Source organism: Pleurodeles waltl, chromosome 12, assembly GCF_031143425.1.
Source record: "Pleurodeles waltl isolate 20211129_DDA chromosome 12, aPleWal1.hap1.20221129, whole genome shotgun sequence".
NCBI lineage: Eukaryota > Metazoa > Chordata > Amphibia > Caudata > Salamandridae > Pleurodeles > Pleurodeles waltl.
In genome coordinates this window covers 1,588,029-1,601,820 of record NC_090451.1, presented here as the reverse complement: position 1 = coordinate 1,601,820, position 13,792 = coordinate 1,588,029, and the positions used below count along the sequence as shown (strand labels likewise).

Below are 13,792 nucleotides of genomic sequence, written 5' to 3'. Positions count from 1 at the left end.
AATAGATCAATATCTCAACAACAATCGCAATAACTAATCAGCATGCTAATCAATAACCTTTAATGAGAGTCAATAAAGTGAACACACCATGATCTTTCAGTCATGAATAACCACACCAATTTAGTTAAGTGTTAGGATATTTATTTCCCTTCTGGTTACAATCTAAAGTCATTTCTGTTAATCTCATCAGCAATTCATCTCATTAGTAACTCTTCAGATTTGCAATTAGAAACGCAATTAATCAATGCATAGAGAATATTCACACAGTATTAACTCATAATTATTAAGAAGCAACTTAGCAAAGTCTCAGTAGTGTATGGTTCAACAAAGCAAGAACTCAGTCATTTGTCTATTTGCGTCAGATTTTAGTGAACACCTTAAATAACCTCGTATTAGCATCAGCATGTTGGGCTTCATGCAAAACTATTTAGCAAACACAAATTTGGAAAACATCTAACTATGGCCTCTATCAAACAGCAGTTGGTACCTAGAAAGAAAAGGCAAACAGACAATTACAATTTTCATGAGATAGTTACCCATCCAACGGATCAGCAAACAGCGTCAGTCTTCGTTCTCGGGACATCAGTCGTTTGCATCATCAGCAAAGAAAGGACAGGGCAAAGTATCAGTATGGCATAGCTAAGGAACAAGAACTTCCCTCATATAGAGGAGAAGTAAGTATCAGGTAAGGAATAAGTAAAGGGTGGTTTAGAGTAACAGGGCGAACAAACGGCAAAGTCTCAAACGAAATGGCCTAAATGGCTCAGTAGAATGGCAAAGAATGGCTTGGAGTGGAATGTCCAATAAATGCCTGATTTCTCCTCGGGTCATGTGGTTAAATCAAAACTGTCTAATTTACTCCTAATTCCTCAATGGATAATCATTGGTGCATCGCCATCTCTGTCCAATAATCTTCACCAGAGTTTTACACAAACCACAGTTCTCATGTCGTTGATTGGCCCATGTTATTGACGTTTTCATCGGTTGGAATGTCAGGTAAGAAAAGTTACATTTTACGCTACAGTCAGTAGTTCCATTGTTTTCTCCTACTCCAGGCAGCCTTGCACCTGTTACAAATTACCCTGTTGCATTCAGCAAGAATGTCTCCTTGAGCAAGTAGGGTCCCATGAGAAAGAATTTACTACAGCTACACACATCTCTAGCTTCTGGGAAAGTACAGTTTCATGTCCTTCAGGAAAATAGCACATTGCACGTTAGAAAAAGACAGTTCAATATGAGACCAGGCAGCTAGGCACAGACCTTCGCTAAACTAAAGCCTACTGCGTAATGAACAAACTCCTAATACATAACTCCAATTTTGATATGTTAATACAAATTAAAAACATTAGTACATAATTAATTCAGCATTAATAACTTTCATTAGTCTTCGTATACATTGGTAGCCACTCCCCGTGTGCACATTTCAAACGTGTGCATTATTTCTACGTTAACACATTTTTTATGCAGCTTCATTACACAATATATTGTAAGCTTTTCATGTTAATATTAATTTTAAAAGACACACTCCAGCAATCCCTCCTCTGATGACTCTTGTCATCACACAAATCTTCCCTAATAATTTTACATACTAAAATTCCCTCATATCAATCTCTTCCCTTCTTGGTTTCCCCTTTGATCTTGCCCTGAATAATTTTTCCCTTTGTTTTTCTTCCCTCCTCCTATTATTTTTCGCCATCTTCAATTTTATTCTTTTACTAATTTTACATGCCACCCATGATCCAAATAAGCAATCTATAACAATCAATATCCCCTGTATTATTTTAGACAATATCCCATGCCAAATGTTACTAATCCAATTTCCCACTTAAGCAAATCCTTTCCCAACCTTTTTCCAAACACCTGGTTCTTTCAAATCCTTCAAGTCCGTACTATCCCTAGTCAAGTTAGTAAGCATACTTCTAATCTCATTACTATTATCTGGTATGTAAGCGCAACAATTACACCCATTGAGCAATCTACAAACTCTGCCATTTTTCACTAAAAGAATGTCTAAAGCAAGCCTGTTTTGAAGAGTATTAGCCCCCTCCGCAGCAAGTTCAGTATCCATCAGGAGTATAGCCCCTGAAAAGTTTGTCAGCATGTTATCCTCAATAGTAGACAACTTTTGAATCTTTATGGAGTTCATAATAACTCCCACTGAAGAAATTATCGTCCCAAATATGTCTCCTACTACACCAGCAGCAGTCTCTTTCTTATGTCTAGTACGATGTAATTCAGACAATTTTGGTAACCTTTTCAAATCGTCAAGTTGATATATCTTTGGGAAAACTATCCCCAAATAACATGTCCCATACTATCCCTTTGGAAGACGGTAATAAGCATTAAGTCCACATATATATTAAATCCCGGGGATTGCTGGATCCTGTCCATTTAACATGAACGTCCATTTACTCTGAAACAAAAACACACGCTTACATTCACTCATTCCCACAAACACATTGTCATAGTATGATTTGGTCTTGGATATGCAAAGCTTTCCTACATGTAGTGCGTCTAAAGCTAACTTCCCTTGTTCTCTAATTGCACTATAACCGTCACTACTAGCAAAGGCCCGTTGCTGTAATCCTTTCTCTAGTTTACCCTTCAATGCCCTTCTTCTCTCTTCCGTGTGATCTAAAAAGCTTTTCTCTACAGGTGTAAGCAAACATGTCAAATTATTGTGGTGTGCATAAGATGTACTAATTGTTAATGTCGCCTGAAAGAATCCTTTAACTAACTTTATGCTATAGTACTTAGCTAACCCACTCACATCCTCTATGATAGGCACATTAGAAAACACAAGATCATGATTTGAGTAAAAATATTGAATCTCTTCCTGGTTAAAGAATCTTGTTAGTAACAGACTACAACGTATCCCATATGTTAATGACAGTCTATGATAGGTAACCCCCTCTTGTACCGAAACAGGAATCTGAGTACACACAAAACAATCTTTTGCATCCATTGTGTCAACATACTCACTCAGCAAGCGATAGAAAACATCAGTGGATAGTTCCCCTTTCGAGTTAGTTCCCTCATGCAAGTATCTTGTATCCAGCTCAAACCTCTCCCAGGCTGTTAGTGCAGTGGTAGTCTCAGGAATTGTAGCATTGTTAGTCCCACTTTTATCCATTAGTGTCATACTCACAACCACGACCCTAATGAATATTTATTACATGAACCTTTTTTGCAAAAGTATTTGGTTCAAGTAAACTTATAGTGTTGGGATTCAAGCCCTCGGCTCCAGAGAGACTGGAGCCTAAATCTAGCCAGTTTAGCCTGCTCTGCCACGCTACCTCACATGTACAAGCTCACAACTATAGTAACTTGGCCAAACACTGTGGACACCCGCTGTGGTGACCTGGCTATGCAGGGTAACGCAGCATTCACCGACAGTTGAGCGAGTTACAGGTGAAAAGCAAAGTATAATAACTGTCTGCATATAATATATGTCTTTCCTTATTTATTCTTCTTCCCCATTGTATGTTTGCTCTCTGCTTTAGAAACGCGAGCTGTCATCACTGCAAGGAAACGTATCACACAGCGTTCTACTGTTTACACTCACTGAACTTTCAGCATCACAGTGACCCCTCTCGTCGCCTCTATAGTTAGACTTCAAGACAGCTGGTTTGTTTACCGATACAATTCTTGTCACCTTAGGTTGTGGTTTTTTAAAATAAGAAGGCTCGGTCCCACTGTCTGGCTACCCTTATATATATACGTCACCACTTTACATAGTCTCACCTCTCGCTATGTGGATTGTAGGTGCAGAAGGCAGAGAGTGAGACACTGATGCAGACAAAATACGTTTGTGAGTTGAAAAACACTGGCAGCAGTGGGAATCGAACCCACGCCTCCAAAGAGACTGGAGCCTTAATCCAGCTCCTTAGACCGCTCGGCCACACTACCCTGTGCAAACCTGTTTCTGTAAGCTTTCTGAAGTGAGATGTTCTGTTGTATAGGGGAGTTGGAGAATAAGGGTGTATAGCCTGTGAAGTGATCCTAGGAAAGTCAACGCCAACAGCAGCAGGCACGTGATACATTCAGTAGGTCAGGATTGGCCCCGGGCCATGGGAGGTGTCAGGGAGCGCCAGTCCAGAGAGTCCGTAGGAAGACAACCCTTACATTGGCGTCCCGCACGCGCTGCTTCTCTTTCTTTAAGGATAGGGAATCAAACTATCTATGTCCCTCAACTTACCAACCCTCTGCCTCAGGAAAGATTTTGTGATTCATGAGCAGAACCCAGCTGGCGCTGTTTACAGTAATGCCTAAGCACAGTACTCAACTGAGCGGTGTTTACAAACTGAGCCGTTGTACTGCTGAAAATACCATGGGATATGTCATTTAACTTTCACATAAAATAGGGTTAACCCAGCCCTACCACATACTAAAAACTAAAGACGGAACAATAAACCAACGAGGATGGGATTCGAGCCCACGCGTGCAGAGCACAATGGATTAGCAGTCCATCGCCTTAACCACTCAGCCACCTCGTCTTCAAAACACCATGTTTCAGGAGTACAAAATATGGTAGCCAAAATGTGTTCTATTAGGTGATAGTTGTCTAAACATAATAAAGAGCACATATTTACAGATTGTTATGGTAACTTGTTGTCTTCAGCGATGCTCTATACGACCTTGTTGTCCATCCCTACTTCAGCTTGAATTTATACGTTAAATGTAATGTAATCATGAAAATTACACGTTCCAAACGTGTTCTATCCATATGTGATGTACTATCACACTACCCTCAAATGAGCTAAGATTGCTTTAATTCAGTTGTACGTGGATTTAAAGTGCAATATCATTCAAATATTGTACTGGTATGGCGCTTTCGAGTCTCTAGGTGTCAGTTATTGGTGGTGTACTTACATGTCAACATTAGGCAGCAAATAGTACACAATTAAGGAAAACTGCCTTCCCATTTAATGTGCATTGTTCTGCAAAAAGTTTTAAGTAGGAGAAAGTAAAACTTAGTTTATAAAACCACCTAAACTGGGAGTATTGCCGCTACAGCTATGACACTTCAGTTTAAAAACGTACGTGCATCAACAAGAAATATTTTTGCGCTAAATAAATTGCTGTCCGACTACTCACGTAATGCAGAAAACTGAGGCAGTCGTAATTACAATACATTGAAGTAATATTTTGGTAGTTTTTGTTGACGATGACTCCGCAGCAAGCGATCAGATTACTTTTTATTAGTGAAGGCGCGTCAGAGCCTTGATAAGTAAACTTACAAGGAGACACGCCTAGGTCGATGAACCTTTTAGACCAGGTTCAGGGACTTCCCAGTACGAGATGTCTTTTAGCATCGCAAATCAATAGATCAATATCTCAACAACAATCGCAATAACTAATCAGCATGCTAATCAATAACCTTTAATGAGAGTCAATAAAGTGAACACACCATGATCTTTCAGTCATGAATAACCACACCAATTTAGTTAAGTGTTAGGATATTTATTTCCCTACTGGTTACAATCTAAAGTCATTTCTGTTAATCTCATCAGCAATTCATCTCATTAGTAACTCTTCAGATTTGCAATTAGAAACGCAATTAATCAATGCATAGAGAATATTCACACAGTATTAACACATAATTATTAAGAAGCAACTTAGCATAGTCTCAGTAGTGTATGGTTCAACAAAGCAAGAACTCAGTCATTTGTCTATTTGCGTCAGATTTTAGTGAACACCTTAAATAACCTCGTATTAGCATCAGCATGTTGGGCTTCATGCAAAACTATTTAGCAAACACAAATTTGGAAAACATCTAACTATGGCCTCTATCAAACAGCAGTTGGTACCTAGAAAGAAAAGGCAAACAGACAATTACAATTTTCATCAGATAGTTACCCATCCAACGGATCAGCAAACAGCGTCAGTCTTCGTTCTCGGGACATCAGTCGTTTGCATCATCAGCAAAGAAAGGACAGGGCAAAGTATCAGTATGGCATAGCTAAGGAACAAGAACTTCCCTCATATAGAGGAGAAGTAAGTATCAGGTAAGGAATAAGTAAAGGGTGGTTTAGAGTAACAGGGCGAACAAACGGCAAAGTCTCAAACGAAATGGCCTAAATGGCTCAGTAGAATGGCAAAGAATGACTTGGAGTGGAATGTCCAATAAATGCCTGATTTCTCCTCGGGTCATGTGGTTAAATCAAAACTGTCTAATTTACTCCTAATTCCTCAATGGATAATCATTGGTGCATCGCCATCTCTGTCCAATAATCTTCACCAGAGTTTTACACAAACCACAGTTCTCATGTCGTTGATTGGCCCATGTTATTGACGTTTTCATCGGTTGGAATGTCAGGTAAGAAAAGTTACATTTTACGCTACAGTCAGTTGTTCCATTGTTTTCTCCTACTCCAGGCAGCCTTGCACCTGTTACAAATTACCCTGTTGCATTCAGCAAGAATGTCTCCTTGAGCAAGTAGGGTCCCATGAGAAAGAATTTACTACAGCTACACACATCTCTAGCTTCTGGGAAAGTACAGTTTCATGTCCTTCAGGAAAATAGCACATTGCACGTTAGAAAAAGACAGTTCAATATGAGACCAGGCAGCTAGGCACAGACCTTCGCTAAACTAAGGCCTACTGCTTAATGAACAAACTCCTAATACATAACTCCAATTTTGATATGTTAATACAAATTAAAAACATTAGTACATAATTAATTCAGCATTAATAACTTTCATTAGTCTTCGTATACATTGGTAGCCACTCCCCGTGGGCACATTTCAAATGTGTGCATTATTTCTACGTTAACACATTTTTTATGCAGCTTCATTACACAATATATTGTAAGCTTTTCATGTTAATATTAATTTTAAAAGACACACTCCAGCAATCCCTCCTCTGATGACTCTTGTCATCACACAAATCTTCCCTACTAATTTTACATACTAAAATTCCCTCATATCAATCTCTTCCCTTCTTGGTTTCCCCTTTGATCTTGCCCTGAATAATTTTTCCCTTTGTTTTTCTTCCCTCCTCCTATTATTTTTCGCCATCTTCAATTTTATTCTTTTACTAATTTTACATGCCACCCATGATCCAAATAAGCAATCTATAACAATCAATATCCCCTGTATTATTTTAGACAATATCCCATGCCAAATGTTACTAATCCAATTTCCCACTTAAGCAAATCCTTTCCCAACCTTTTTCCAAACACCTGGTTCTTTCAAATCCTTCAAGTCCGTACTATCCCTAGTCAAGTTAGTAAGCATACTTCTAATCTCATTACTATTATCTGGTATGTAAGTGCAACAATTACACCCATTGAGCAATCTACAAACTCTGCCATTTTTCACTAAAAGAATGTCTAAAGCAAGCCTGTTTTGAAGAGTATTAGCCCCCTCCGCAGCAAGTTCAGTATCCATCAGGAGTATAGCCCCTGAAAAGTTTGTCAGCATGTTATCCTCAATAGTAGACAACTTTTGAATCTTTATGGAGTTCATAATAACTCCCACTGAAGAAATTATCGTCCCAAATATGTCTCCTACTACACCAGCAGCAGTCTCTTTCTTATGTCTAGTACGATGTAATTCAGACAATTTTGGTAACCTTTTCAAATCGTGAAGTTGATATATCTTTGGGAAAACTATCCCCAAATAACATGTCCCATACTATCCCTTTGGAAGACGGTAATAAGCATTAAGTCCACATATATAATAAATCCCGGGGATTGCTGGATCCTGTCCATTTAACATGAACGTCCATTTACTCTGAAACAAAAACACACGCTTACATTCACTCATTCCCACAAACACATTGTCATAGTATGATTTGGTCTTGGATTTGCAAAGCTTTCCTACATGTAGTGCGTCTAAAGCTAACTTCCCTTGTTCTCTAATTGCACTATAACCGTCACTACTAGCAAAGGCCCGTTGCTGTAATCCTTTCTCTAGTTTACCCTTCAATGCCCTTCTTCTCTCTTCCGTGTGATCTAAAAAGCTTTTCTCTACAGGTGTAAGCAAACATGTCAAATTATTGTGGTGTGCAGAAGAAGTACTAATTGTTAATGTCGCCTGAAAGAATCCTTTAACTAACTTTATGCTATAGTACTTAGCTACCCCACTCACATCCTCTATGATAAGCACATTAGAAAACACAAGATCATGATTTGAGTAAAAATATTGAATCTCTTCCTGGTTATAGAATCTTGTTAGTAACAGACTACAACGTATCCCATATGTTAATGACAGTCTATGATAGGTAACCCCCTCTTGTACCGAAACAGGAATCTGTGTACACACAAAACAATCTTTTGCATCCATTGTGTCAACATACTCACTCTGCAAGCGATAGAAAATATCAGTGGATAGTTCCCCTTTCGAGTTAGTTCCCTCATGCAAGTATCTTGTATCCAGCTCAAACCTCTCCCAGGCTGTTAGTGCAGTGGTAGTCTCAGGAATTGTAGCATTGTTAGTCCCACTTTTATCCATTAGTGTCATACTCACAACCACAACCCTAATGAATATTTATTACATGAACCTTTTTTGCAAAAGTATTTGGTTCAAGTAAACTTATAGTGTTGGGATTCAAGCCCACGGCTCCAGAGAGACTGGAGCCTAAATCTAGCCAGTTTAGCCTGCTCAGCCACGCTACCTCACATCTACAAACTCACAACTATAGTAACTTGGCCAAACACTGTGGACACCCGCTGTGGTGACCTGGCTATGCAGGGTAACGCAGCATTCACTGACAGTTGAGCGAGTTACAGGTGAAAAGCAAAGTATAATAACTGTCTGCATATAATATATGTCTTTCTTTATTTATTCTTCTTCCCCTTTGTATGTTTGCTCTCTGCTTTAGAAACGCGAGCTGTCATCACTGCAAGGAAACGTATCACACAGCGTTCTACTGATTACACTCACTGAACTTTCAGCATCACAGTGACCCCTCTCGTCGCCTCTATAGTTAGACTTCAAGACAGCTGGTTTGTTTACCGATACAATTCTTGTCACCTTAGGTTGTGGTTTTTTAAAATAAGAAGGCTCGGTCCCACTGTCTGGCTACCCTTATATATATACGTCAACACTTTACATAGTCTTACCTCTCGCTATGTGGATCGTAGGTGCAGAAGGCAGAGAGTGAGACACTGATGCAGACAAAATACGTTTGGGAGTTGAAAAATACTGGCAGCAGTGGGATTCGAACCCACGCCTCCAAAGAGACCGGAGCCTTAAACCAGCGCCTTAGACCGCTCGGCCACACTACCCTGAGCAAACATGTTTCTGTAAGCTTTCTGAAGTGAGATGTTCTGTTGTATAGGGGAGTTGGAGAATAAGGGTGTATAGCCTGTGAAGTGATCCTAGGAAAGTCAACGCCAACAGCAGCAGGCACGTGATACATTCAGTAGGTCAGGATTGGCCCCGGGCCATGGGAGGTGTCAGGGAGCGCCAGTCCTGAGAGTCCGTAGGAAGACAACCCTTACATTGGCGTCCCGCACGCGCTGCTTCTCTTTCTTTAAGGATAAGGAATCAAACTATCTACGTCCCTCAACTTACCAACCCTCCGCCTCAGGAAAGATTTTGTGATTCATGAGCAGAACCCAGCTGGCGCTGTTTACAGTAATGCCTAAGCACAGTACTCAACTGAGCGGTGTTTCCAAACTGAGCCGTTGTACTGCCGAAAATACCATGGGATATGTCATTTAACTTTCACATAAAATAGGGTTAACCCAGCCCTACCACATACTAAAAACTAAAGACGGAACAATAAACCAACGAGGATGGGATTCGAACCCACGCGTGCAGAGCACAATGGAATAGCAGTCCATCGCCTTAACCACTCGGCCACCTCGTCTTCAAAACACCATGTTTCAGGAGTACAAAATATGGTAGCCAAAATGTGTTCTATTAGGTGATAGTTGTCTAAACATAATAAAGAGCACATATTTACAGATTGTTATGGTAACTTGTTGTCTACAGCTTTGCTCTATACAACCTTGTTGTCCATCCCTACTTCAGCTTGAATTTATATGTTAAATGTAATGTAATCATGAAAATTACACTTTCCAAACGTGTTCTATCCATATGTGATGTACTATCACACTACCCTCAAATGAGCTAAGATTGCTTTAATTCAGTTGTACGTGGATTTAAAGTGCAATATCATACAAATATTGTACTGGTATGGCGCTTTCGAGTCTCTAGGTGTCAGTTATTGGTGGTGTGCTTACATGTCAACATTAGGCAGCAAATAGTACACAATTAAGGAAAACTGCCTTCCCATTTAATGTGCAGTGTTCTGCAAAAAGTTTTAAGTAGGAGAAAGTAAAACTTAGTTTATAAAACCACCTAAACTGGGAGTATTGCCGCTACAGCTATGTCACTTCAGTTTAAAAACGTACGTACATCAACAAGAAATATTTTTGCGCTAAATAAATTGCTGTCCGACTACTCACGTAATGCATAAAACTGAGGCAGTCGTAATTACAATACATTGAAGTAATATTTTGGTAGTTTTTGTTGACGATGACTCCGCAGCAAGCGATCAGATTACTTTTTATTAGTGAAGGCGCGTCAGAGCCTTGATAAGTAAACTTACAAGGAGACACGCCTAGGTCGATGAACCTTTTAGACCAGGTTCGGGGACTTCCCAGTACGAGATGTCTTTTAGCATCGCAAATCAATAGATCAATATCTCAACAACAATCGCAATAACTAATCAGCATGCTAATCAATAACCTTTAATGAGAGTCAATAAAGTGAACACACCATGATCTTTCAGTCATGAATAACCACACCAATTTAGTTAAGTGTTAGGATATTTATTTCCCTACTGGTTACAATCTAAAGTCATTTCTGTTAATCTCATCAGCAATTCATCTCATTAGTAACTCTTCAGATTTGCAATTAGAAACGCAATTAATCAATGCATAGAGAATATTCACAGAGTATTAACACATAATTATTAAGAAGCAACTTAGCAAAGTCTCAGTAGTGTATGGTTCAACAAAGCAAGAACTCAGTCATTTGTCTATTTGCGTCAGATTTTAGTGAACACCTTAAATAACCTCGTATTAGCATCAGCATGTTGGGCTTCATGCAAAACTATTTAGCAAACACAAATTTGGAAAACATCTAACTATGGCCTCTATCAAACAGCAGTTGGTACCTAGAAAGAAAAGGCAAACAGACAATTACAATTTTCATCAGATAGTTACCCATCCAACGGATCAGCAAACAGCGTCAGACTTCGTTCTCGGGACATCAGTCGTTTGCATCATCAGCAAAGAAAGGACAGGGCAAAGTATCAGTATGGCATAGCTAAGGAACAAGAACTTCCCTCATATAGAGGAGAAGTAAGTATCAGGTAAGGAATAAGTAAAGGGTGGTTTAGAGTAACAGGGCGAACAAACGGCAAAGTCTCAAACGAAACGGCCTAAATGGCTCAGTAGAATGGCAAAGAATGGCTTGGAGTGGAATGTCCAATAAATGCCTGATTTCTCCTCGGGTCATGTGGTTAAATCAAAACTGTCTAATTTACTCCTAATTCCTCAATGGATAATCATTGGTGCATCGCCATCTCTGTCCAATAATCTTCACCAGAGTTTCACACAAACCACAGTTCTCATGTCGTTGATTGGCCCATGTTATTGACGTTTTCATCGGTTGGAATGTCAGGTAAGAAAAGTTACATTTTACGTTACAGTCAGTAGTTCCATTGTTTTCTCCTACTCCAGGCAGCCTTGCACCTGTTACAAATTACCCTGTTGCATTCAGCAAGAATGTCTCCTTGAGCAAGTAGGGTCCCATGAGAAAGAATTTACTACAGCTACACACATCTCTAGCTTCTGGGAAAGTACAGTTTCATGTCCTTCAGGAAAATAGCACATTGCACGTTAGAAAAAGACAGTTCAATATGAGACCAGGCAGCTAGGCACAGACCTTCGCTAAACTAAGGCCTACTGCTTAATGAACAAACTCCTAATACATAACTCCAATTTTGACATGTTAATACAAATTAAAAACATTAGTACATAATTAATTCAGCATTAATAACTTTCATTAGTCTTCGTATACATTGGTAGCCACTCCCCGTGTTCACATTTCAAACGTGTGCATTATTTCTACGTTAACACATTTTTTATGCAGCTTCATTACACAATATATTGTAAGCTTTTCATGTTAATATTAATTTTAAAAGACACACTCCAGCAATCCCTCCTCTGATGACTCTTGTCATCACACAAATCTTCCCTACTAATTTTACATACTAAAATTCCCTCATATCAATCTCTTCCCTTCTTGGTTTCCCCTTTGATCTTGCCCTGAATAATTTTTCCCTTTGTTTTTCTTCCCTCCTCCTATTATTTTTCGCCATCTTCAATTTTATTCTTTTACTAATTTTACATGCCACCCATGATCCAAATAAGCAATCTATAACAATCAATATCCCCTGTATTATTTTAGACAATATCCCATGCCAAATGTTACTAATCCAATTTCCCACTTAAGCAAATCCTTTCCCAACCTTTTTCCAAACACCTGGTTCTTTCAAATCCTTCAAGTCCGTACTATCCCTAGTCAAGTTAGTAAGCATACTTCTAATCTCATTACTATTATCTGGTATGTAAGCGCAACAATTACACCCATTGAGCAATCTACAAACTCTGCCATTTTTCACTAAAAGAATGTCTAAAGCAAGCCTGTTTTGAAGAGTATTAGCCCCCTCCGCAGCAAGTTCAGTATCCATCAGGAGTATAGCCCCTGAAAAGTTTGTCAGCATGTTATCCTCAATAGTAGACAACTTTTGAATCTTTATGGAGTTCATAATAACTCCCACTGAAGAAATTATCGTCCCAAATATGTCTCCTACTACACCAGCAGCAGTCTCTTTCTTATGTCTAGTACGATGTAATTCAGACAATTTTGGTAACCTTTTCAAATCGTCAAGTTGATATATCTTTGGGAAAACTATCCCCAAATAACATGTCCCATACTATCCCTTTGGAAGACGGTAATAAGCATTAAGTCCACATATATAATAAATCCCGGGGATTGCTGGATCCTGTCCATTTAACATGAACGTCCATTTACTCTGAAACAAAAACACACGCTTACATTCACTCATTCCCACAAACACATTGTCATAGTATGATTTGGTCTTGGATATGCAAAGCTTTCCTACATGTAGTGCGTCTAAAGCTAACTTCCCTTGTTCTCTAATTGCACTATAACCGTCACTACTAGCAAAGGCCCGTTGCTGTAATCCTTTCTCTAGTTTACCCTTCAATGCCCTTCTTCTCTCTTCCGTGTGATCTAAAAAGCTTTTCTCTACAGGTGTAAGCAAACATGTCAAATTATTGTGGTGTGCATAAGATGTACTAATTGTTAATGTCGCCTGAAAGAATCCTTTAACTAACTTTATGCTATAGTACTTAGCTACCCCACTCACATCCTCTATGATAAGCACATTAGAAAACACAAGATCATGATTTGAGTAAAAATATTGAATCTCTTCCTGGTTATAGAATCTTGTTAGTAACAGACTACAACGTATCCCATATGTTAATGACAGTCTATGATAGGTAACCCCCTCTTGTACCGAAACAGGAATCTGTGTACACACAAAACAATCTTTTGCATCCATTGTGTCAACATACTCACTCAGCAAGCGATAGAAAACATCAGTGGATAGTTCCCCTTTCGAGTTAGTTCCCTCATGCAAGTATCTTGTATCCAGCTCAAACCTCTCCCAGGCTGTTAGTACAATGGTAGTCTCAGGAATTGAAGCATTGTTAGTCTCACTTTTATCCATTAGTGTCATACTC

The 13,792-nt window shown here is 39.1% G+C and overlaps 4 non-coding genes across 4 annotated transcripts; all 4 read right to left on the bottom strand.

The window, feature by feature from the left end:
• Window positions 1-3,827: 3,827 nt before the first annotated feature.
• On the bottom strand, window positions 3,828-3,909 carry TRNAL-AAG (transfer RNA leucine (anticodon AAG)). Its single transcript has one exon. It is a non-coding gene; the product is annotated as a tRNA-Leu (tRNA).
• A 505-nt stretch (window positions 3,910-4,414) lies between these two features.
• Window positions 4,415-4,496, bottom strand: TRNAS-GCU (transfer RNA serine (anticodon GCU)). The gene has a single exon. It is a non-coding gene; the product is annotated as a tRNA-Ser (tRNA).
• A 4,654-nt stretch (window positions 4,497-9,150) lies between these two features.
• On the bottom strand, window positions 9,151-9,232 carry TRNAL-AAG (transfer RNA leucine (anticodon AAG)). The gene has a single exon. It is a non-coding gene; the product is annotated as a tRNA-Leu (tRNA).
• Window positions 9,233-9,737: 505 nt separating this feature from the next.
• Window positions 9,738-9,819, bottom strand: TRNAS-GCU (transfer RNA serine (anticodon GCU)). The gene has a single exon. It is a non-coding gene; the product is annotated as a tRNA-Ser (tRNA).
• Between the last annotated feature and the right edge of the window lie 3,973 nt (window positions 9,820-13,792).